General features: G+C 45.6%; 1 protein-coding gene across 2 annotated transcripts in view; it reads left to right on the top strand.

Annotated features, from left to right (window-relative positions):
- Nucleotides 1–7,312: 7,312 nt before the first annotated feature.
- LOC146804999 (arylsulfatase H-like) overlaps nt 7,313–18,891 on the top strand; it is a 641,615-nt gene continuing 630,036 nt past the window's right edge. The window contains exon 1 of one of the 2 annotated variants that reach the window (XM_085622143.1): nt 7,313–7,680. The gene's annotated coding sequence lies outside the window, so the exon portion shown is untranslated. The remainder of the gene's footprint in view (nt 7,681–18,891) is intronic. The other variant, XM_085622144.1, reaches the window with a different exon arrangement.

Here is an 18,891-nt window from a genome sequence, read left to right as displayed (position 1 = left end):
GTAATGGTAAACTCGTGTGATTTTGCCATTACCCCACTACCATTCAAGTTTAAAGTTAGGGCCTCACTGTTTGGTGTTGGGTGCTTCCCTGTGCTTTCTGCTGTAGTGAGGCTGGGCATGGGCCATGTATTTGTGTTTTGCTGTGGAGTGTGTGGATTTGCTTTCAAATGATGTCTCTGTTGGACTTACTGCTACCTGGATTTTACCTGGTGGTTCCCGCTTGGTTTCACTCACTTCCCTCCTGGAGTGTTGATTCTGCCTTCTTGCTTTGGGTTTCGTCCCACCTCTAACCTTTTTTATGCTTTAGTTTTAGGGGGTGTTCTGTCCCTCTCACTTTTCAGCTTCATCAAAGGAATTAGCTGTTCTTGCTCCAGTCTCCCATCTTCAGCTCTGGTGTCCTTGTGCCTTTCTGTTCTCCTGTAGGTAAGCCTCTCTTACTCCCTTTTGGATTTAGACCTTGTGGGCATGTGTACCTTTCTGCAATTTCCTACCCTACTGCCCAGGTTTTGTTGCTTCCTCATTGCTGTAGAAATTGGGGAAATGTGGCCCCCTAGACTTGCCATTTGACTCTTCTGTTGCTGTTGTGATCTCTTGTTTTTCTTTAGTGGTTTTTGCCCTATCCCACTTGTCTGGGGTTTGGGCTATCCTGTGTGCTTCTTGTTGAAACGTGACCTTATCAATGGGTGGGGTGTTTTTGTACTTTTGGTGGTGCTCCCTTTGCTACCTGATGGGGACACTGGTCCTGTGCTTTCCGTGAGTTATTCTCGCTGGCATGTTGGCTTTGCCACACCTTCCACCCACCTTATGTCCTCAGTAGGGGTTGTTAATGCCTAATTGTGTGACCCTGTCTGCCTTAATTGGCATTGCCTGGCTTTCGACTGTGGAGTTTGTGCCTGGTCACACTACTTTTTAGGTCTCGTAGACCTGCGTTGCAGCTCGCATGCGCTGCTCGCTCTGTGAGGCTTCTTGTAATCGGGATACTTCAGAAGTGGAGTTTAAGACCCGCCCATCTTTTTGATTGGCTGGCGTCATCGTCCATGCTAAACGCTGGCTTCCCATTGAAAAGGAGGCTTCTTAGTCCCTCCTTGGTACCGCCCTTTCTCCTTTTGGGACAGCCCATCCGGACTGGATCTTTTACTTGCGGCGTTACACCGTCTCCTTCATTAGTCGGTAAGTACGCACTATTTGGGAAATGGACACTGATGGGCACCACGGCGGCTGCAGCGCTATGCGCTCTAAAGTGTATATTGTTTATTACTTTAATGAGCGTGGCGCCCGCTAGGGACACCGAGCTCACTTTATTTATTTATGTTGAGTGCGGTGCCCGCTTCAGGGACACCGCGCTCGTTTATTTAGTCAATACTGTGCTAATGTTGTTTTCTGTGCTGCATGTGGGAAAAGAGGAAGAGAAAGAGGTGGAAGATTAATATAAACGTCTCACTACATAAAACCCAACACTGTTAGCTTTGCCTGTTTTGTTTTCACTTGCTCCTCTTACGTGAAGTTAATTTTCTCTCGTGTTCTTCCTTTATTGTTCCCCGCTATAATCTAAACCTGCGCGTTTCCTTAATCTCGGCGCTTATATGCAAAATTGCTTCGGGAGTAAACGCTTTAAAATTAAATAAGTAAAAGCGTTCCTCCTGACTGATTGCAGACGGTTGTAAAGAGGGGCGGCGCAACCACGGCTCAGCACCAGCAGGAATTGTTTTGTGCAAGAGGTGCAAAACCACCAAGTGAAAAGTTAGAGATGAGAAAATGTCTATTTTATATACATTGTGATAATTTTGAGTGTTTCCGTAGGCGATTCTCACTTAGGGCCATATGTAGGTAATTTATATTTACCGATTCTTAAATACCGAATTTTACCGATTCGGTATTTATGAATCGGTAAATATAATGTAGGTAAAAAATCGGTAAATTTTACCGATTCGGTAATATTCGGTATTACTGATTCGGTATTAACCGAATCGGTAATAAGGAATACCTTCCTATTCATTCCTATGGGCCTGGAGGCCCATAGGAATGAATGGGAAGCCATTGACTATTACCGATTCGGTAAATACCGATTCGGTAATAGGGGGAGCAGATTCAAGGGTGGCAGGGTGTCACATTGACACCCTGTTGCACCCCTGAATCGTGCATGTGTGCACATGTGGTGCACATACATGCCCTAAGGGCATGTATGTCTGCCACATGGCATATCTAGAAAAGCACAAAAGTGCTTTTTAACAGGTATTCAGTATTTACCACCAACCTGTAGTTGGTGGTAAATAACGAATCCTTGAAACAAAAAAGCACTCACTTGAGTACTCCCTACATAGGATTTGAGGATTCGGTTTTTTACCGAATCGGTATTTTACCGATTTCTTAAAATACCGATTCGGTAAATTACCGAATCCTTAAAACCTGTCTCCTACAGTGGAAAGGGCTAAATACCGGTCGGTAACAGGAAAATTACCGATTTTCGGCCGTTACCGACCGGTGTTTAGCTATCTACATATGGCCCTTAGAACCTTTGTCCTACCAGCGTGTGCTGAAACACGTTAATTGCTTTCTCACTTTAGCGCATTGATCAAATTAATTAGGTATTTTAAGAATTAGTTGATGTCCGCGTTGTATGAACTTAGAAGAACATCCTCATAATTACAGCCGGCAATGGTATTTGCTGGAAGGCCATTGTTATTTTTTGGGCTTGGCCCTACTTAACAGAAAAATACAGACTCGTCAGTAGGAGGCCTCCCTGTCCGTCGCCCAACAAATAAAACAAGCGTTTGCAATGCAATAGGTCTCGCATTTACGCATGTTTAAGCTATTGACATTGTAAATGACAATGCCTTTTATTTTTGTTTTAAAAACGAAAACAAAAATTAAATGCATTGTTATTTGCAAAGTCAATAGCTCAAACTTGCGTAAATGCGAGACCTGTTGCTTTGCAAATGCTTGTTTTTCGTATTGCTGGATGTCCACTGTTCTGCCATGCCAGAGGGAGAAGTGCAGTGGCACAGTGTTGAGGCCGCTAAAATGTCAAGCCCCCGCCAGTCCGAGCAGTGGCGGTAACAGCTTTTCTCCAAGGAGCTGTGAAGCACGTCAGGCCTCAACCGGCTGTCACAGCTGGCCCCAGCAGCGGCGGTCATGGCCAGGGAGCGGGAGACTTCCCCTTCCAGGCTTGCTCGCTTTTCGTTGGCGGCCCAGTCCCATGCTCTGCTCTCTGCACTTCGCACCGTTCTACGCAATTCCTCCTCCTCCTCCTACGTTGCATCATATCTACAGAGCAGGTTAACGAGGCACTTGCGACGCATTTGCGCCTCCGCTCAGTCACTTCTGTGACGCAGCGGCGGCGTAAAGCAAGCGACATGCTGCGACGGATTTACAATGTGACGCATCTATGGAGATGCGTCACGCCATGAATCCCTAAGCCACATTATACCTGCGTCAGGTATAATGTGGGCGTACCGTCACAGTGTGGTCGGTCCGTCGCAGGAAAGCCTGGGAAAAGTGACAAGATTTCACTCAGTCACTTTTCCGACACCACTGCGCCAAAACCTTGCACCGGCTTGAAGCAGGCATAAGGCAAGACGCAGCATGTTGGAGATAGGCCAGGTTGGAACAGTGCTGTAGTTGTGTCGCGCTCGCGACACCACTCTAGCACTGCACCAACCTTACACCGGCAGATACGAAGCGCATCTGCCTATCCATGCGCCACTGCGCGCCGCATTGTAAATGCGGCACATCCCTGGAGGCGCACGGATAGTTTAGCGTGTCGCAAGTTTTCTGGCACATCCTTACTGATTTGCAGAGATGCGCCAGAACTTGTAAATCTGCCCCTCAGTGTCTACATCGCTGACAGAATACTGCGTTGCTTGAAAATCAGGAAATGGTTGCATTGAAGGTTGTGCCCTTGAGTGGGTTAGCACTCCATGGGGGGCTGGGTGTTGGGCACGGTGGGTCACCAAGGCCTGCTATCAACCCCTCTACTCTGCACATATAAAAGCTGGACTGCTTCAGTTAGGCGGCATATGATCAAAAGCCTCAGAAATTCAACAACAAAAAATACGATCAATGTGACATTTTAGTTTGGTGTGGGAAAAAGAAGACCTTAATACCCTGCTCCGATATTGACTGACAAAATAAAATACTAAAGTGACTCAATAGTGAGATTTGTTAGTTAGTTTAGTTAGTGAGATTTTTGGAGTGCATAGCTGCCCAAAGGCTTCCCAGCGTTAGGAGACCAATACCAGATGGAAGTTGGAGGAGGATTGAAGATACGGATGAAACAGCCAGGTATTGATCGATTTTCGGAAGGATACTTCCTTTTCCAGAAATCAAGATTCGCGTGGAAGAGAGTTCCACAGCTTGGGTGTCAGATGGGCGAAGGATCTACCTCCCCATCTGGCTCTCCTAATTCTGGTAGGGGCATATCATCAAGGGCCAGCGATAAATATCGCAAAGCGCACTTAGCACTTGCATATTTATCGCCGGCTAACTCTGGAATTTATCACCCGGTTAGCCCGTTATCAACAACGCGTATCGCCGAGGCGATAATAATTCCAGAGTTAGCTGCCAAATGTGCCGTTATTGCTGGAAATCCAGCGATAATCGCACAACGATTGGCGATTCGTTGTTGATAGGGCAGGGCAGACTTAGCCATTATATCCACCTTCCATTGGATATAATGGCTAAGTCAGCCTGAAAGCAGGCGTAAGAAAAATAGCGATAACCACGGTTAGCGCTACTTTTCTTATCGCTCTGCAGGTTAACGTTCACATTGTTGATAGGAGAAATGTCGGTTAGCGACATTTCTCACGTTGTTTTGGGGAGGAACGCCCACTTTGCATCTCATTAGAGATGCAAAGCTGGGCGTTAAGAGAAAGGATTCACGCGATAGCGTGACCTTGCTAATAGTGCGATAAAATTATCGCCGCTTTTGGTCCGAAAACGGACTCTAAAGCGGCGATAATTTTATCTCGGGACCTTGATGATATGCCCCGTGGTTTTTAATAGCCGTTCAGAGCAGGATCGGAGGCTTCTGTTTGGGAAATAGGGGGTCAGCAGGTCTTTGATTTTACTAGGGCCCTTGGAAAAACAGGCCTTAACTTATGTTAACAAAACATGTCGGAAATACACTGAAAAAACAAAGGTTAAAGTGAGATGCTAGTTAGGTATGTAATAAAACACCTTAATTTATATAGGAAAAAACTCAGAAAATTCACTGGAAAAAAAAACAAAAGGTGAAACTGACATAGGTAAGTGACAATGGCCCACACAATGTAACGTTTTAAAAAACGAAATTCGCCAGCTATGGTTCAGTAGGCTAATTATAATAGAATTGCAGCAAGGCACTAGATAATGCTGCCCTCTCTTACCCATCCTTCATGAATGAACGTTGAACCGTTAGCTTGTCCAGCTAGAGGTGAATATTTCAACAGAGCTATATCAACGGGACTAGAGAACGTGCCATTTTATTATATGTGCATGGCGTCATGTTACATGACAGTCATCAAATGATACAGGCAGTGTTAGGAAAGGTGAGGCATATGGCATTTGCTAGAGTCGGTTCCCTGTTAAAATTTGATCAGGTTTTCGTTGTTTCCCAGGGAAGAGTCATGGAGAGAGAAAGTCACACGAGCCAGCACAACTTCTACAAAAGTGGGCCTGGAGAAGATAGTTTGTTACTTCTTGCCCTACCAATTGAGTTCGTACTGTCACGCGCACACACACGAAGACAGTGGCACAAAAATGGTGGCGCTACTGTTGTTATACACTTAGGGCCTCATTTATGAAAAGTGACGCATCACTGCGTGAAAACAGTGATGCGTCACTTTTCACTGCGCCGTCCCTGCGACTCCAATGATGCGTCATATTTACAGTATGACGCATCATGTCGCAAGGAGTCACAGATACGTCAGTATTTCTGACGTATCTGTAGGCGCAAAAGTGACGCATTGCTGGAGTGTGTCACAAAAGCGACGCAACTCCAGCAATGTGGGCCTCATTTATGAAAAGTGACGCATCACTGCGTGAAAACAGTGATGCGCCACTTTTCACTGCGCCCTCCCTGCGACTCCAGTGATGCGTCATATTTACAGTATGACGCATCATGTCGCAAGGAGTCACAGATACGTCAGTATTTCTGACGTATCTGTAGGCGCAAAAGTGACGCATCGCTGGAGTGTGTCACAAAAGTGACGCAACTCCAGCAATGTGTCCTTTCACATGGGGCAAGCCCCATGTGAAAGGGCCTGCGTCAGTCTTACGCCTGCTGTGAGGCAGGCACAAGAAATTGACGCATTTGCACACTAGAAGTGGCGCAGTGAAATCTCGTAGATTTCACTGCGTCACTTCTACGACCCTTTCTTGCGTCAAAACGCCCCCCTTGCATACATTATACCTGGCGCAGGTATAATGTGGCGCAGGGGTTTACAAAGTGGCGCATCTACCTAGATGCGTCACTTTGTAAATATGGCGCAACATGGCGCATGTTTTCTGCCACTGGTGCGTCACAAAAAGTGACGCACCGGCGGCGCAAAAGTGACGCAGGGGCTCATAAATGAGCCCCTGTGTACTTTCACAGGGGGCAAGCCCCATGTGAGGCAGGCGCAAGATATTGACGCATTTGCGCCCTAGAAGTGGCGCAGTGAAATCTCGTAGATTTCGCTGCGTTACTTCTACGATGCTTTCTTACGTGGGAACGCCCACCCTGCATACATTATACCTGACGCAGGTATAATGTAGCGCAGGGGTTTACAAAGTGACGCATCTACCTAGATGCGTCACTTTGTAAATATGGTGCAGCAAGGTCCAGTTTTTACGCCGCTGATGCGTCACACAAAGTGACGCACCGGCAGCGCAAAAGTGACGCAAGGACTCATAAATGATCCCCTTACTACATATATTGCCTGTTTACTTCATTATAGCACGAGAGTTTCGTGGCTGTTAACAAATGTAATTTACATTTGTGAGTAAAAACGAGTAAATATCAGGCAGAGAGTCTATGTCAAAACCGATTTAGACTTTTGTGTTTATGAATACTGCCGTTAGTGTCTGTTAAATTAATGTACAACACTGTCAATCTTGACTAAGGATGATTTATTTTAATGATAGTTTAATGCATTTTTTAGCTGCAGGGAAACATTTTGTGAATATTTAAATTGGGTAAATATTTAGCCATAAATAAAAGGAGATATGGGAGTATTTGTGTATTTTGCTGTGTAACTTAGATAGAACATCCTGTTCTGCATTATCAAATACTGCTACAGATCCAGGCTCTGTATTTCCACATTTCTTTACGAAGCAGACTTTGAACTTTGCCCTCATTCATTCCTGAAATCTGCTGGCACCAACGCCAACTAGATCAGTCAGGAGGTAGAGACCGATAAACATTTACTTGTGAATGTCAGATGAATTGTGAACGAGAGGGGAAAAGAGTTAGATGACTTGGAAGGCACAAACTAACGCACTTAACAAATGTGTAGAATTTACGGATCCACAAGACCAGAACCGGAGGAAGATCCTTCTCCAACCTTGCTGCCAAGACCTGGAACACCCTGCCCCTCCACCCCAGGCAATTCACGTTGTTGACCCAATTCAGGAAGGATCTCAAGACCTGGCTCTTCGACTGAACCTCCACGCCCAGAACGGTCAGCAGCACCGCCCCCCCCCAGCGCCTTGAGAGACTCACGGGTGAGTAGCCACGCTATATAAACCCCCGATTGATTGATTGACACTGGTTCTGTGTGAGTGTGGACATATTGGTGCTAAAAGTGCCATTGGTTTCCGAATGTACCGTCGTGTCCGGGAAAAGCAAGTAGCTGACCGAGCCCTTGCAAAGGAAAACTAAGCATAGTTGCCATGTTTCAAGTCAGTCAACCAATCATTTTGGTGTACCACTTTATTGTTAGTTAGTTTTTAAGTACAAAATGTTACAATTTTGGAAGATAAGACAAAACGGCATATACAAAACATTTTGATGTAACAATAACAGATTAATGAAAGCAATTAAATATCTACCATTAGAATCAATTACAGAACAGGGGTGGGAATATGGAATGCAAAAGTAGTATCAATTACAGAACAGGGGTGGGGATACGGAATGCAAAAGTAGTATCAATTACAGAACAGGGGTGGGGATACGGAATGCAAAAGTAGTATCAATTACAGAACAGGGGTGGGGATATGGAATGCAAAAGTAGTATCAATTACAGAACAGGCTTGGAGGTACGGAATGCAAAAGTAGTAAAATAGCAGGATTACCAAATAAATCAATTGATACAATAACATCACCTATTGACTGGGATGATAAGAGTCAAAAGGTGGCCACCAAGGTAAATTCCTGAAAAGAATTTCATAAATCAAGGAGACAATATCCCAAATATTCCTCTTTCTTGTAAATTTGACCTATTCCCCATCAGGCAAGTGAAGAACATGCAGCTGATTATTTTTCAACTGGACATTATATGATTCTCAAATTGTTTTCAATTAAGCTACATTACCCAGAGGAAGGGTACTCCCTGTTACTAGGTTACAAAATTAGTACCTCTTGGATTTATTTGGTGATTATTTGGATGGAGCTATATAATTTATGAAGTTTTTGTGTCAACCTGGCACCTCACAAGGTGAAGGAGGGTGTTGCAAAACCTAGTGTGAGATTTACCAACTACACAAAAGAAAGCTTTTTACTTGTTAAAAATAAGATTATTTCATGTAAAGCTCTACACTATATTCCATCAGCATTAAACCAAATTTATTGCTGATGGAATATAGTGTAGAGCTTTACATGAAATAATCTTATTTTTAACGAGTAAAAAGCTATATATATATATATAAGTTAATTTAGGAGATTATTTTAATGTACACACTTTTTCTATTATAATAAATGAGACATTGTTTCATATAACAAAGTTCAGTGTGTGGATATTGGAGTGAGTGATGTATGGTCATGAGAGTGTTGATCACGTTATTAAAACATTGAACACGAGAGGGACTTACTTTTGTTTAGATTGTAATTGACCCTGTCCCTTTTTTGTTTATAAGCGCATCTCTCACATTATTATGAGATTTACGAAGCCATGCAAGAATACAGCTGATCTCTCCATTCTGTGTAATAACCCACTGTACCATCTCAGATGTCACCTTGCTGCGCTGCCCTATGTCAAAGTGAAATGGCAGGAATGTACTGTATTTATCTAATATAGTGTATTACTGTCATTTCCCCTCGTGCTGGCACCATTTTGGCAGCCTAGTGCCTATACAGACACACTTGCACCATGGTGCAAGGGTGCTTGTTTTGTTCCCAGAATTGTTTATGGGCAGGAAGGGGCACCTTCCTGCACAAAAACAATCCTAGAATGATTTTGCCTCTTTCTATGTGTGCTGCAGAATGCATCAAGTTATTTCTTCTTGTTGCAACTCCCTTGGGGAGGTGTACAGTTTTGGCACATCCCCTGGTTTACATGGCTTTGTAAATCTGGAGAAGTGTCAAAATCTATGGCTGTTGCGTGGGAACACCCACTGCGACGCCCCTGGAACGCCTCCTTAACGCAGAGTAAGGCAACGCAGTTATTTGCGCTGCCTTGCCTTACTCCATATCTATGAGGCCATTCACAGCCACACAAAGTGGCTTTGTGTGACCTCATACTTATGATTTTGTGACTTGGGCCATTGGAGAGTCATGAAAAGTGAGGCTAACGCGGCGCTAGGGGTTCATAAATATTCCCCGATATAACTAACATCATAACAATACAATGCCATTAAAATATTAGCATTAACTAGAAACATTAATAAATATATGTAAATGTAAATAAATGTATATTCAGAACTATCAAACTATATATCATACATTATAAATAAAACCTAAATTAGCATTACCATAGAAGAACATAACTGATAAAAAAATTCAAACTAAAACTAAAGCAACCAATAAAATCAAAGTATAAACAACTTTATCCACTGTAATCAGATAAACAATTCGATCAACAATATAAAAATGCACACTAATTTAAACAACTAAGGACCAGATGAACAAATGTTTTCTGAGCTCGCAAACTGTAGAGCGGCCTGTTTGCGAACGCAAAGAAAGGTGGTGGTATTTACAAACTTTAAGGGAAACTGGATGCATTTTTAAAAAAAACCTGCTTTATTGAAAAAGCAGTCAGGGTTGACCATTCCTAATGGTTCACAAACTGTGACCTGCCTCATGCAAATTGATGATGCTGGTCCTTTGCGACACTGTTGTACATTTCATTTTGCAAATCGCAAATTGTGAGTCGCCAAAAAGTCCCAATTTGCAACTCCCAAAATGGAATGGTCGCACATCTGGTCCAATATACTTTAAAAAATGGCCCGTGCTGCAAGACAAAGAAACCATGCCGGATTCCCAGATTCTCTGACCAGACCATTAAGGAGACATATATACATCTCAACAACCACCTAACCCAGTAAGTAAAACACATTTAAACTAATTTGTACTTGTTAATAAACGTACAATTAAAAAATAGGAATTAATTAATAAAACACTTTCCAATCTCTATCTTTTTACATAAACTTCCTAAAACAAATTACCACCCCCTTTTGTACCGCTTTGTTTGCCATAAGTTGGCAGGGTATGCTCAGACGTGAGTCCCTTGCTCACTTTGACACTGGATTCAAGCAAGCCTGGCTGAAGACGGCTGAAATGCCAGAAACCGGTCCTAGGAAGCTTGTTTCCGGTCCAGGGAAGGCATGGCTTGGCAGTTCGGGCTGCACTGTTCTCATGAGGCACAGGGTCAGACTGATTTGCATATGGCTATGTCTGAACTGGGGTGGCAGAGTGGGCTGAAGAACGGTGATGGATTAAACCCAGATCTGTTGACTGGGTGCGAGTGTTTGATTGGTTCCGATGCTCCGTCCATCACCACCCCCTTTTGTACCGCTTTGTTGGCCATAAGTTGGCAGGGTATGCTCAGACGTGAGTCCCTTGATCACTTTGCCACTGGACTCAAGCAAGCCTGGCTGAAGACGGCTGAAATGCCAGAAACCGGTCCTAGGAAGCTTGTTTCCGGTCCAGGGAAGGCATGGCTTGGCAGTTCGGGCTGCACTGTTCTCATGAGGCACAGGGTCAGACTGATTTGCATATGGCTATGTCTGAACTAGGGTGGCAGAGTGGGCTAAAGAACGGTGATGGATTAAACCCAGATCTGTTGACTGGGTGTGAGTGTTTGATTGGTTCTGATGCTCCGTCCATCACCACCCCATTTTGTACCGCTTTGTTTGCCATAAGTTGGCAGGGTATGCTCAGACGTGAGTCCCTTGCTCACTTTGCCACTGGATTCAAGCAAGCCTGGCTGAAGACGGCTGAAATGCCAGAAACCAGTCCTAGGAAGCTTGTTTCCGGTCCAGGGAACGCATGGTTTGGCAGTTCGAGCTGCACTGTTCCCATGAGGCACAGGGTCAGACTGATTTGCATATGGCTATGTCTGAACTGGGGTGGCAGAGTGGGCTAAAGAATGGTGATGGATTAAACCCAGATCTGTTGACTGGGTGTGAGTGTTTGATTGGTTCTGATGCTCCGTCCATCACCACCCCCTTTTGTACCGCTTTGTTTGCCATAAGCTGGCAGGGTATGCTCAGACGTGAGTCCCTTGCTCACTTTGCCACTGGATTCAACCAAGCCTGGCTGAAGACGGCTGAAATGCCAGAAACCGGTCCTAGGAAGCTTGTTTCCGGTCCAGGGAAAGCATGGCGTGGCAGTTCGGGCTGCACTGTTTCCATGAGGCACAGGGTCAGACTGATTTGCATATGGCTATGTCTGAACTGGGGTGGCAGAGTGGGCTAAAGAACGGTGATGGATTAAACCCAGATCTGTTGACTGGGTGTGAGTGTTTGATTGGTTCTATGCTCCGTCCATCACCACCCCCTTTTGTACCACTTTGTTTGCAATAAGTTGACAGGGTATGCTCAGATGTGAGTCCCTTGCTCACTTTGCCACTGGATTCAAGCAAGCCTGGCTGAAGACGGCTGAAATGCCAGAAACCGGTCCTAGGAAGCTTGTTTCCGGTCCAGGGAAAGCATGGCGTGGCAGTTCGGGCTGCACTGTTTCCATGAGGCACAGGGTCAGACTGATTTGCATATGGCTATGTCTGAACTGGGGTGGCAGAGTGGGCTAAAGAACGGTGATGGATTAAACCCAGATCTGTTGACTGGGTGTGAGTGTTTGATTGGTTCTATGCTCCGTCCATCACCACCCCCTTTTGTACCACTTTGTTTGCCATAAGTTGACAGGGTATGCTCAGATGTGAGTCCCTTGCTCACTTTGCCACTGGATTCAAGCAAGCCTGGCTGAAGACGGCTGAAATGCCAGAAACCGGTCCTAGGAAGCTTGTTTCCGGTCCAGGGAAGGCATGGCTTGGCAGTTCGGGCTGCACTGTTCCCATGAGACACAGGGTCAGACTGATTTGCATATGGCTATGTCTGAACTGGGGTGGCAGAGTGGGCTAAAGAACGGTGAAGGATTAAACCCATATCTGTTGACTGGGTGTGAGTGTTTAATTGGTTCTGATGCTCCGTCCATCACCACCCCCTTTTGTACCGCTTTGTTTGCCATAAGTTGGCAGGGTATGCTCAGACGTGAGTCCCTTGCTCACTTTGCCACTGGATTCAAGCAAGCCTGGCTGAAGACGGCTGAAATGCCAGAAACCGGTCCTAGGAAGCATGTTTCCGGTCCAGGGAAGGCATGGCTTGGCAGTTTGGGCTGCACTGTTCCCATGAGACACAGGGTCAGACTGATTTGCATATGGCTATGTCTGAACTGGGGTGGCAGAGTGGGCTAAAGAACAGTGAAGGATTAAACCCATATCTGTTGACTGGGTGTGAGTGTTTAATTGGTTCTGATGCTCCGTCCATCACCACCCCCTTTTGTACCGCTTTGTTTGCCATAAGTTGGCAGGGTATGCTCAGACGTGAGTCCCTTGCTCACTTTGCCACTGGATTCAAGCAAGCCTGGCTGAAGACGGCTGAAATGCCAGAAACCGGTCCTAGGAAGCTTGTTTCCGGTCCAGGGAAGGCATGGCTTGGCAGTTCGGGCTGCACTGTTCCCATGAGGCACAGGGTCAGACTGATTTGCATATGGCTATGTCTGAACTGGGGTGCCTGAGTGGGCTAAAGAACGGTGATGGGTTAAACCCAGATCTGTTGACTGGGTGTGAGTGTTTGATTGGTTCTGATGCTCCGTCCATCACCACCCCCTTTTGTACCACTTAGAAAACTGATACCAGGAAAAAGATATAAGAATGTGAGTATACCTAAATTATTTAAAAACTATAAAATCACCCAAATAGCGAGTAAAAATAAACAACCTTAACAAACTACAAACAAATTAATATTTAAAATGAAACTAGTATTTTTTCTCATCCAACAGAAAAGAAAGCACCTGCCCCGCATTCATGGTGGGTGTGCGTTGTGCTTTCTAAGCTATTTCGGATATGTCAGGATCTACCATTCTGGCTTTGTCAGTGGCTCTAGAGGGGTCGCCATCCTGATACAAAAGTCCTTCCCCTTGGCGGTTACTGGGCAGCACACAAACTCACATGGGTGTTACGTGGGCATTGAAGGACGTCTGGAGACTAGGCAATTCAACTTTGTATTATGCTATGTCCCTCTGCCCTTTTTGAAGCCCTCTCTCCAAATGCTGTGGTCCTCTTTTCTTACTCTCCCTCAAGGGGTTACAGTGATTGGAGGCAATTTCAATGCAGTCCCTGATCCCTATCTTGATGCCTCCACCACTGCATACCATAGCAGGTGCACCTGGTCGGTCTGTCTCTCTTCTTGGGCTGATTCTGTTGGCCTCTGTGACGCATGGCACTCCTGGCATACCGCCCTGCGCATTTACACTCACTGCTCAGCAGCACAAGCAGCGAATTCCCGCATAGATCTGCTGTGTTTACAGGCGGGGACCTCCTTTCAGTCCAGTCTGTGCGCCTTCTCCCACTCGGAATTTCCAATCGCGCCCTGCTTTTGTTGACTTGGTCGCTACAACTGGACGTTCTGTGCCCTGCTTGGAGATTTAGTGCTTGGCATTTACACAGCTCTGAGTGTGCAGCCTTTGTGGAAGAAGAATTAGGGGCGTTTTTTAAGCTTAATGTAGATTCGTTTTGTCCTCAGCAGAGATGCTGTGGGCAGCCAGTAAGCCTTCATTGACAGGGCCATCTTACGGGATATGTCTTTCGGGCTGAGGCCCATCGCCTGTCGCTGGTGACCGTGTTTGAAGGTTGAAAACAGCGCCTGGAGCCTGCCTTGCTTCATTGTGAAACTGACAATGTCCATCGTCTTTTGCCCATAGCTCGCATGGATTTGCAACAGGTCTCCCTTGAGGAGGCCAAACAATGCTGAATGGCCTCCATGCAGAATGTATATGTGTCCAGTGACAAATCAGGCAAACTACTGTTATGGTAGCGACCCGCGGTATCTTCAATAGGTTGGTACTGACTAATCAGGTGCCTCAACGAGGAATTACCCGCTATAGCCCACAACTTCTCTGATTTCTATCGGGGTTGTACTCACAGCATCTGCCGCCACCCGCAGAGGTGGCAAACCATCTTCTGCATCACATACCACTACTTCAAATACTGCGTGCTTTGGCCCAGGAATGAGATCAAGACCTCCAGCTTAAGGAGGTGCATTCTATGGTAACAGCATTACAGTCTAGAAAGACGTCTGACTCCGAGGGGTATCCTGTTGAATACTGCAAGCGATTCCAGGACAGCTTATGTCCACATCTTTTGTATTTCAATGCAGCTGCGGTGCGGCATGGGTCCTTTCCTAGACTGTGCCACAATTGTAGTCCTGCCCAAGGAGGGCCTTACTAGGGATCAATGTTTGACCTACCGTCCAATCTCCCTCATTAACACTGATATTAAGATTTATATGAAAGCCCTAGCAACTCGGCTGGCACGGGTGTTACCACACCTGATTCATCCTGATCTATGCAGATTCATGCCGGGTTGTAGCACTCGTCACAGCGTCAGGTGGGTCAATGCTGCATTTTGTTGGACGTTAGACCTCAAGGGCTCACTGGCTCTCTCGCTAATCGACTTTACTGAGGCCTTTGACACAGTATCATGGGATTTTTTGGGATGGGGTCTTACAGTGGGCTGGGTTGGGGGAGGTGTTGCACAGCATGGTGCATCTTCTCTATAACGACCCAACCACTCAGGTCCAGGTAAACAGGGTTCTTCCTCCCCCATTTCCCATTGAACGTGGCACACGCCAGAGCTGTCCTATTTCTCCACTGCTATTTGCCTTGGCAATAGAGCCCATGGAACGACTTATCTGCTGCGACGCTCAGATCTGAGGTTGGCATTGGGGAAATGGCTTGAGGATCGCATTGCGTTATACGTTGACTATATTTTTTTGTTTCTGAAAGATCCGCAGCGCTCTGGTCCCCGATGCCTGTCACTCCTTTGGTTATATGGCGAGGCACCCGGTCTCCAAATTAATGAGGGCCAGCCCTGTATGATGGAGGTGAGGTGAAACGCCCAGGGGCAGATTTGGTGACCGAACATTCCCATCTGGTGCACCTCTTTAGAATATTTAGGGATTCATGTGTTCCCCCCTCCCAAACCTCGCTTGGAATCTTAATTTCCAGGTAACTACCCCTATTCCATCCCTCGCAAGCGGTTTCATTCTCTGACCGCCAAGATAAAAAAAATTGTGTGGGCTGGTGATAGGCACAGGGGAGCCTTTTTAGACACTGCGCAACTCCCCATTTGATGGTGGTTTGGGTTTATCAGACATATACCTGTATTATCTCGCAGCATACTTGGTACAGATTAATGAATGCTTCACAGGTGGATGGGCTGATTTAGCATATCGCCTGGAGATTCATTCACTGAACATGGATGGTCTGCTCGATCTTCTGGACAGGGCGCGTCTGCCCGCCACATTGCCCTCGTGTACGAGGGTGCTTCATACCTGCTGGAGGGCAGTTCTTCGGCTCATCGGCTGGGACCGTCGACTCACTGAAATGACCCCTTTGTGGCGGGGAACATGGCTTTGTCAGCTCTCAGCCCCGGAGGGCTTTGCCCCTTGGGACCTGATTAGGATCTCCTACCTGGGACATAGAGGGGGTAACCTTGTGACGTTTCAGGATCTGAAGTCCCAGTACTCCCTGACCAAGTCCCACTTTTTTCGTTATCTCCAATTATGCTGTGCCCTGGAGGCTCACACTCTCCCAGACACTTACTACCTGAATATAGTCTGCTTTAGGTGAAGGTTTTATTTAGGTGTCTAGATAAGTGGGACATCTTAACGATTAACCATTTGCTGGTCATCCATGCCCCGGATGGCCATAAATGTGCTAAGTGCAGATGGGAGGCTTGGGTGGGAGATCTGGATGAAGATGAATGGAGGGAGGCCTGTATGGCAACCCGAGAGCTGGCGATTTCAGTGTGGCTGCATATGGTTCAATTCAACTATCTACACACAACATACCTCACACCCTAGCCTTTACAGCATCTATCTCCTGATGCCCTTGCCACATGCACGAGGTGTGTGCTTCCGGCAGCAGATTTTCTCTGTATGGTATGGGACTGTCCAGTGCTGAGACCCTTCTTGGAGGGAGTAGGTAGAGATCTTTCGTTTGTCCTGGGCAGTACCTAGGAACTCGTCCCTCGTAATGTACTGTTGGGGCTGGTGAAAGACTTTGGAGTCCCACGGGCGTAGTGGGGCTTTTTCAGGGTGACCTGTTTGGTCACCAAGAGGGATGTAGCTCGTGTCTGGAAGCAGCAAGAACCACCGACCATTGGGTGCTGGTGTAAGGGCATGGACTGGTGTGCGCTGCAGGAAAAGGCAGTTTCTGTGGTTCATGGCTGTCCTCAGAAGCACAACCAAATATGGGGAAATGGCGTAATCATTTTGGACTGTTATAATGATTCCATGCTGTTTTGTTATACTGATCTAAGGTCTTATTGTGTCGTTGTACACATACTGTTTTCGCTTTGTGATACTATGTGGCTTGCTGCAAAACCATCAATAAAGTTAGTTATAAAAAAAATAACAAGCGTACAAACTGTTAAAATATCGTACATATTTATGCTATTGCACTACTTTCAGATACATTGACAGAGGTAGCAAAAGACACTACCTCCCAGAAAGGAAAGCAGCTACTGAATCACATGAGCTACACCTGCATCACAAAAAGTCCATCAACAGAGTATATAAATCGTAAATGTACCAAATATTATTCTAATGCAGGCTATGGGAGGACAACTAAAAAAGATGATGTTGTAATTCATGTAAGAGAGCACAACCAACCCCAAAATGTGACAGAAATAGAAGTAAGGGAGATTTTGCAGGATTTAAGAGCGACAAGCACCAAATCCCAAGAACCCACAACTAAAATCCGCAAATATATGCTGCCTAAAGTCCCTGAGCACATCACAGGGCATCTACCTCCTATAACCACTTTAAAACATTTAATTGCACAAATTAAAAAAGCCACCAGCAATACTCCTCCTGCAGCTAGAAGTACCCAAGACATAGAAATAAATGAACATTTAAGAATACCACATAATGAGGAGCATTTCCTTTTAAGTGATAACCTGAACAATGAGAAACTAATCCTAATACTGTATATAGCAAATTGCTTACTAAAACTAAGCCAACTTCAAACGTGAGGTGGGTAATAAATTCTGCTCCGCTGGCGGTATTTGCAGAGATTCGCCCACTCTGCTTTCCAGCAAAACTCTACCCACTGATGCGTGGTAATGGTTTTTCTCACACTCAGTTCGCCAACTTTAAGTTGGTGAGTGAGAATTTGCCTCCCATAGCATGATTTTCAGGTACTACATTGCCTCCCAGTGAGATTTTTCAATGGGGGCGGTCGCGGCACGTCACAACCGTTCACAGTGAGAAAGCTGCTGCTTGAGTAGAAAATCTATTCAAGTGGCAAAAAGAAGCAGCGTTCTCTGGTGTGCCACGTAGTGCTGTTCATGCTGATTTTACGGAACCAAACAAGCTACTGGTGTTTAAAATAAGTGTGAGCAGTGCGACGTGCTGAAATCTGCCCGCTTGCAGAACTCCATGGAATCTCACTGAGTTTTTATGTAACTCTATAGAATTTGTGGAGTGAAACTCCACGAGTTACGCCCACCCCTATTTCTACCCTGGATGATGAATGGCAACTTCCAAATGAGTTCTAAATCATTCACTCAGAGATACACCATCCATGGTGAATATTAAAACACAAATATCCCTTTTATATATGCTCTTCTCCCACATAAACAAAGCAGCAGTTACTACGACTTCTTAAACCACATTAAACATAAAATAATGTAATACTACCCCCAAAAATAATCATAGACTTTGATTAAGCCATGATTCAAACCATTTAAAAAATGTACTCCCACACAGGCTTGTAAGGCTCCTACTATCATTTCAATCAAAGCATATGGAGACACATCTAACAATCTGCACTAAGTGCAGAATATTCTACAAACAGTCCATTTATCTTTGAAATTAAAACAAAATATAGTACTAGCCTATGTCCCTGTCACAGAGGAAGCTAATCACTAGAATGTAATCATAGACAGCCCCTTCTACTAACAAAATGAAGACCAACAAAGCCCCCTAATGAACTATTTCAAAGACACTTAGGGCCCCATTAGGACGGCAGGCGGACTTTTGTCCGTCTGCCACCCTAGTGGCGCTGGGACCGTCCGCCAGCGGTGCGGCGGTCCCGTACCACTGATTAGGATGCAACCGCCAACCTGGCGGTCGCATTCCGCATCTTTTGCATTGCGGCGGGTGCTGCTGTAGGCAGCACCCACTGCAATGTCAAAGAGGCATGTTGTGCATTGCCATGCACCATGTGGCAGGCACCGTGCGGTGCCTGCCACCTTGTGCATGGCAATGGAGGGGGTA

The sequence above is a fragment of the Triturus cristatus genome, chromosome 8 (assembly GCF_964204655.1).
Source record: "Triturus cristatus chromosome 8, aTriCri1.1, whole genome shotgun sequence".
NCBI lineage: Eukaryota > Metazoa > Chordata > Amphibia > Caudata > Salamandridae > Triturus > Triturus cristatus.
This window is presented reverse-complemented; position numbering and strand designations above follow the sequence as displayed.